Consider the following 6,444-nt stretch of genomic DNA (forward strand, 5'->3'; position numbering starts at 1 on the left):
TTGCATGAATGCATAGAAATGGGATAGTGCCTGTCAAAAATGTGGAGAGAGGTGAAGTAAAGCTGTTGTTCAATTGAGTTCGACCCCATTTGGGTTTTTATTGACAAGGACACAGTGGTTAGCCATTTCTTTCTCCAGCTTATTTTATAGATGAGGAAACTGAGACAAACATAATTAAGTAATTTCCTAGGGTCACCCAGCTAGTACATGTTGAGGCCATAATTGAACTCATGAATGAGTCTTCCTGACTCCAGACCAGGCATTCTATCCACTGAGCAATATATCTACCTACTGCTCTTTTAGTATGTTTTAAAGACAATTGTGAATGACTGAAGCATTTGAGCAGTATAGGGGTAATCTGTGGATTAGGAAATTTATTTTGTAATCTCTGGGGAGATTAGATTAGAGAGAGGAGTTAAGTGAATAATGACAGGAACTTGTTCAGAGAGTACTTTTATAATTTGAATGAGCAGTGATGTGGGTCTAATCTAGGGTGACATTGACTGAATGTAACATTTTTGGTAGTTTATGTTTTGTTTGCTCCATCATAATCATCAGACTATAAGTCTGATTCAGGTTATTGCCTAAAGTATGGCTTCTATACACATTTTGACAAGATCATGTGATGAAAATAAATTAACGCTTGCATTGCTCTAAAGATCAAACAGCTGGTAACAATAAGAAAAACAAGTTGCTACTTTTCATTTTTAAAAGGACATATGATGTTGTGGAAAATATTAAATCAATTCTCTCCTAAATCAAACTGGCTATTTGTTTTTCATGGAACTATCAATGCAAATCATGCAATTCAAATGCTATATACCTACTCATTTAATGAACTTAAGTACAACACTAACAATCTTTGTTTTCACTTGATGAATATACTGATGTTGCTACTCTAACACTTGGGAATAAAATCCCACACCCTTTCCTACCTTTTATTTTTCTGCATATTTTATCTACTTCTGATCCCATTCACTCTATCACTGATATTTTTCTCAACAATTATGCTACACTCACCTATGTGTGAATACTGTGAAATCTCATTGTGATGTTATGTAAATATGTATGTGTAAATGTATATTAATCCCATTGTATTTTAAGATAAATACTGTAGCAAACTATAGCTGCAAAATTTCTTCAGAACCCGTTGTGATTACATCTCCACTCTAATGTTTGTTAGTTAAAATATTCATAGAAACACCCATCCCTTCACCATTACATTTCTCCAACTAGTAAACTTTTATTTTTAACAATTTAATCAACAGGGAGAATACCTTTAAAATATCCAGTTCAAAATACACAGCAAAATTTTTTAAATTCTCACTGTAAAATTTCTTGGTTACTAAGAACATATTTTTTTTTGTTTGATTCAGACAAGTTCCTTAACTTCTAATATAGATATAAAATTTAAGAAAATAACAAAATGTTCTCTTAACTCTGGGGTAACTTACTTTGGTTAATTGTTGCATCAAGATATTCATGACAAAAGGAAACCTCTCTTTGTACTCCTCTCTTTTCACTATTTGGAGACACCCTGTTTTTCTGGAGGTAAGATCTAGTTAGCAAGCTGTGTCTTGAGCTTGGCACAAGAATAATCCTTTGTGCTTACCTTCAGGATGAACTCAGCTACAACAAAATCCCTAAATTGCTTCATACCAGCATCAGGTGGTTCCTGAGCTTAAACAAGCACCTATAGTACTCATGTTCTGTTCATGAAATCCTTTTATGAATCAAATTGTCTTATTGTTGCTTTTACCCCTCCATTGTTAGGGCTACAGTCACTGTTTAGCCATAGGTATAATTACTCAGATTTGCCACACTAAAATGAGTCTCCTACTAGGAAGAGTTCTGGTGCATGTGTCTACTTGGCTATTTTCCCTCCTCCAATAGAATAGAGGAAGCTTTTTGCTTATTCCAGTAGTATCTTGTTTGTTTTCTTTTTTAGAGTTTACTGTGGTAAAGGACAATTTAAATGACTTACATGAGATATTAAATAGGAAAACTATACTACTAAGGGAACACAATATACCTGTCTCAGAACAGCATACATCTAACCATAAAATACAAAAGAAAGAAATTAAAGAGACAAATAGAATTTTAGGAAAGTAGATATGACAAATTTCTGAGAGGAATATATCTTTCTATCAACTAAATCTTCCAAAAATGACCACATATTAGGGCATAAAAACCACACAAATTCAAAGAGGTAGAAATTTTAAATGTGCTCCTTTCAGAATATAATGCAATAAATATTTTATTCCATAAAAGGTTTGGGAACATTAATTAAAAATTAATCAGATGTAAAATAATCTAATCTTAAATAATGATTGGTTCAAACAAATAACAGAAACAATCAATAATCTTATTAAAGATAATGATGACAATAGGACAACATACCAAAATTTGTGGCATACAGCAAAAGCAAATTTTGTATTTCTAAACACATATCAATAAAAGAGAAAAAAAAAGAGAAAATCAGTGAATTGGATATACAACTAAAGAAAAAAAACTAGAAAAAAAAGAAACGTAAAATTCTCGAACACCAAAATAGAAATCCTGAAAATCAAATAAAATAATAATAAAATGGAAATTTTAAAAATATAAACTAATAAAACTGGACCTGATCTTATTTAAATAAATGCTTTTAATAAAATAAAACACGTTAATTCTATTTTTTCCTTCCTTCCTTCCTTCCTTCCTTCCTTCCTTCCTTCCTTCCTTCCTTCCTTCCTTCCTTCCTTCCTTCCTTCCTTCCTTTCTTTCTTCTGTGGGGCAATGAGGGTTACATGACTTGCCCTGGGTCACACAGCTAGTAATTGTCAAGTGTCTGAAGCCGGATTTGCCCTCAGGTCCTCCTGAATCCAAGGCTGCTGCTTTATCCACTGCAGCACCTAGCTTCCCCACTCCATAAGCTTTTTCTTGCTTCTTTTATGGGAGATACATTTAACCTCTCCCTTTCTCTTTCTCCCAGTGCCATCCTTACTCCCCTTAATTTTATTTTAAACATGTCATCATGGGGCAGCTAGGAGATACCATAGACAAAGCACCTACCCTGGACCCTGGAGGACCCTAGCTCAAATTCAGCCTCAAACACAAGACACTCACTAGCTGCTTGACCCTAGATATTCCACCCCACCCTGACTGCCCCACAAGAAAAAAGATAATTAAAAAATAAATGCTTTACAGATATCATCCCTTCATAATAAATTCACACCTGTGCCCTCTGTCTAAATTTATTCCTTTCAGTTTTGCTAATACTGAGAAAGTTCTTATGAGTTATAAATTCTATCTTCCCATGTAGTAATATAAACAGTTTAAACTTTAAACCTCCCTCATGATTTCTTTTTCCTGTTTACTTTTTTATGCTTCTCTAGGGTCTTGTATTTGAAAGTCAAATTTTCTACTCAGTTCAGGTCTTTTCATCATGAACACCTGAAAGTCATCTTTTTCACTGAAGTCCCATTTTTCCCCTGAAATATTATATTCAATTTTTTAAAATTAATAAAGTATTTTATTTTTTCCTGTTATATGTAAAGATAGTTCTCAACTTTTATTTATACAGGCTTTCCAATTTCAGATTTTTCTCCCTTCCTCCCCTCCCTCCCCCTTCCCCTAGACAGCAGTATACTCAGTTTTGGTGGATAGGTGATTTTTGGTTATAATCATTACTACTTTTCCCTCCAGAATAACATATTCCATGCCCTCTGATCCTTTAAGGAAGAAGCTACTAAATCTTGTGTTATCCTGACTGTGATTCCATAGTACTTGAATTGTTTCTTTCTGGATGCTTGGAATATTTTCTCCTTAACCTGGGAACTCAGGAATTTGGGTATAATATTCCTGGAAGTTTTTCTTTTGGGATCTCTTTCAGGAAGGGAATTCTTTCAATTTCTATTTTACTTTCTGCTTCTAGAATATCAGGGCAATTTTCTCTGATGATCTCTTGGAAGATGATGTCTAAGCTCTTATTTTGATCATGGTTTTCAGATACTCCAATAACTTTCCAATTATCTCTCCTTGACCTAGTTTCCAGGTCAGCAGTTTACCCAAGAAGATATTTCACATTGCCATCTGAAGCATGCTATTTTTCACTTTTTTTCATTTTTTCTTTTATTGAGTCTTTTTCCAAATTAATATTGTGATCTTTTACATAATTGCACATGTATAACCTACATCTGATGGTTTATTATATAGAAGGGGTGAGGGAGGAAGGAGGGATAGAATTTGGAACTCACATCTTAAAATAAAAATGTTTATTATCTGAAAGAAAGAAAGAAAGAAAGAAAGAAAGAAAGAAAGAAAGAAAGAAAGAAAGAAAGAAAGAAAGAAAGAAAGAAAGAAAGAAGTGATGAAGAGGGATGGTTTTAGAAAAATCTGAGAAGACATATGAACCAATTCAAATTGAAGTGGTAATCACCAGAATATTGTACACAGCATAAGCAATATTGCGATGATGACCAAAAGTGAAAGACTTAATCAATCTGACCAATGCAATGATCTGTATCATTTCTATAAGAGGCAATGAAAAAATGCTATCCACTGCCAGAGAGAGAACTGATGAACTCTGAGTGTGGATTCATCTTTATAATTAATTTTCTTTTTCTTGTTTTTTTTTTCAACATGATTAATGTGGAAATCTTTCACATAACTTCACACGTTGCAAACATGTAATCATGGGAAATTAATCTCTTTGTGTCTCAACTTTTCAATTTGCACAATGTTCTACTGAATATACAATTAGGTTTCAAAGGTGAAAATATATGTGTAAGTACATTTAATGTTTAAATTTCATAAAAGTGGAAAAATTTTACCACGTGAAATATTATAGATGGAGAATAGAAAATAGATAAGAACAGAACCCTATAGGACACCCAAAATGAATGGACATTACTTGTATAAAGATGCAGCTAAGGAGATTGACAACTATTACCACACTACCACCAACAAGAACCTGCTGCTGCTACTGCTGAAGTAAATTCCAGATTGGATGAGAATTTTTGGTTAAAGAAATGTAGATATTGGAGCATCTAGGTGATGCAATAAATAAAGCCCCGCCCCTGGATTCAGGAGACCTGAGTTCATATATGGCCAAAGAAACTTGATACTAGCTGTGTGACCCAGGGCAAGTCACTTAACCTTCATTGCCCCACCAAAAAACAAAAACAAAAACACACACAACAAAAAATATGTAGATATTTAACTAATTCATCTGAGCTAGCAGACTAATTAAGGGCATAATTTGTGATACAATGAGTTGGTCAACCTGACTCTTTATCTTGCTGCTGTTATGGGGGAAATGGGGTACTACTTTGGGATAAATGTTATGGGGGAAATGGGGTATGGGATTGGGTTAGGGGCTGGGGTTTTAAGGAATTCCTCTTTAAAGAATTATACCTTCTTGCACACAAAAGCAGTTAGAATAAGATGGTAGTTTATTTAGGGGCAAGGGAAGGGAAGGGGGGCGGGGTAGGGAAACCATGAAAGAAATCCTTGGTTGTCTCATGGGGAGATAGGCACAAAGCACGTGGCTCAGAGGTACCGATCTCCTTGAGCAGGAGACTGGCAGGTACTCTTATAGGGGGCTGATGGGAGTGGACCATCTGCCTATGGAAAGTTCCTTTAGTGAGGGAGGACCATCCCCCACTGGTGGTGACTAGAGGAATTGGGTGAGGGGTGGCTATGGATCTCTCTACAGGACACAAAGGCTGCAGCCACACCCATATTTATCTCCCCAGGGGTAAGGGAGACCAGAATGAAGGGTGGAGATTCTGAAGCTAGCTTAGTCCTATTTGGTTCAGCTTATCTCTCTAGGCTTATCTGTCCTCTGGTTTAGTTTCTCAAGGAGAAGATTCCTTGATGTGCCCCAGAGAACTTCTGGGGTGGTCTGCACCCCATGACACTACCATCACTTCTAGAGAAAGTGACCAAGAGAGAAGTCAAAGCCTTCTCTTGAGGGGAGGAGATATCTTAGAGACATCTTGCTTTTCCAACAGAAGAAAGGTGAAAGCTTTTATGAATCATAGATGAAGTGACCACCACCTGACAATGGAAAGTTCACTTTGGGTGTGGGGAAAGCTTGAGTGAGATGGTGGTCTGACTTCTGGATTATCTCTGTCCCCTGGTACCAAGCAGGCAGCAGCCACACCTAATGGGTTTATCTTTCTTACTTCCCAAGGTCCTTCAGCTAAGTCTCAACCCCTATGTCAATTTTCTTTTGTGGGAGGATGAGAAAGTGATTTGAACTCTCTAGGATACAGTTTCCTAATTATAAAAGAAAAGGTTTCAACTGATGATGTTTAAGATCTGTACATCTCTGTATTTATCAGCATATATCAACTTTTAGAGACACCATGGTTTTCTGAAGATTTTTAAATGACCATTAAATATAGAGAATATTATAAATTATGAATGAAAAGTCAAAGGCACTTATCTATTTCTGCA

This window comes from Dromiciops gliroides, chromosome 1 (assembly GCF_019393635.1).
Source record: "Dromiciops gliroides isolate mDroGli1 chromosome 1, mDroGli1.pri, whole genome shotgun sequence".
Lineage (NCBI taxonomy): Eukaryota > Metazoa > Chordata > Mammalia > Microbiotheria > Microbiotheriidae > Dromiciops > Dromiciops gliroides.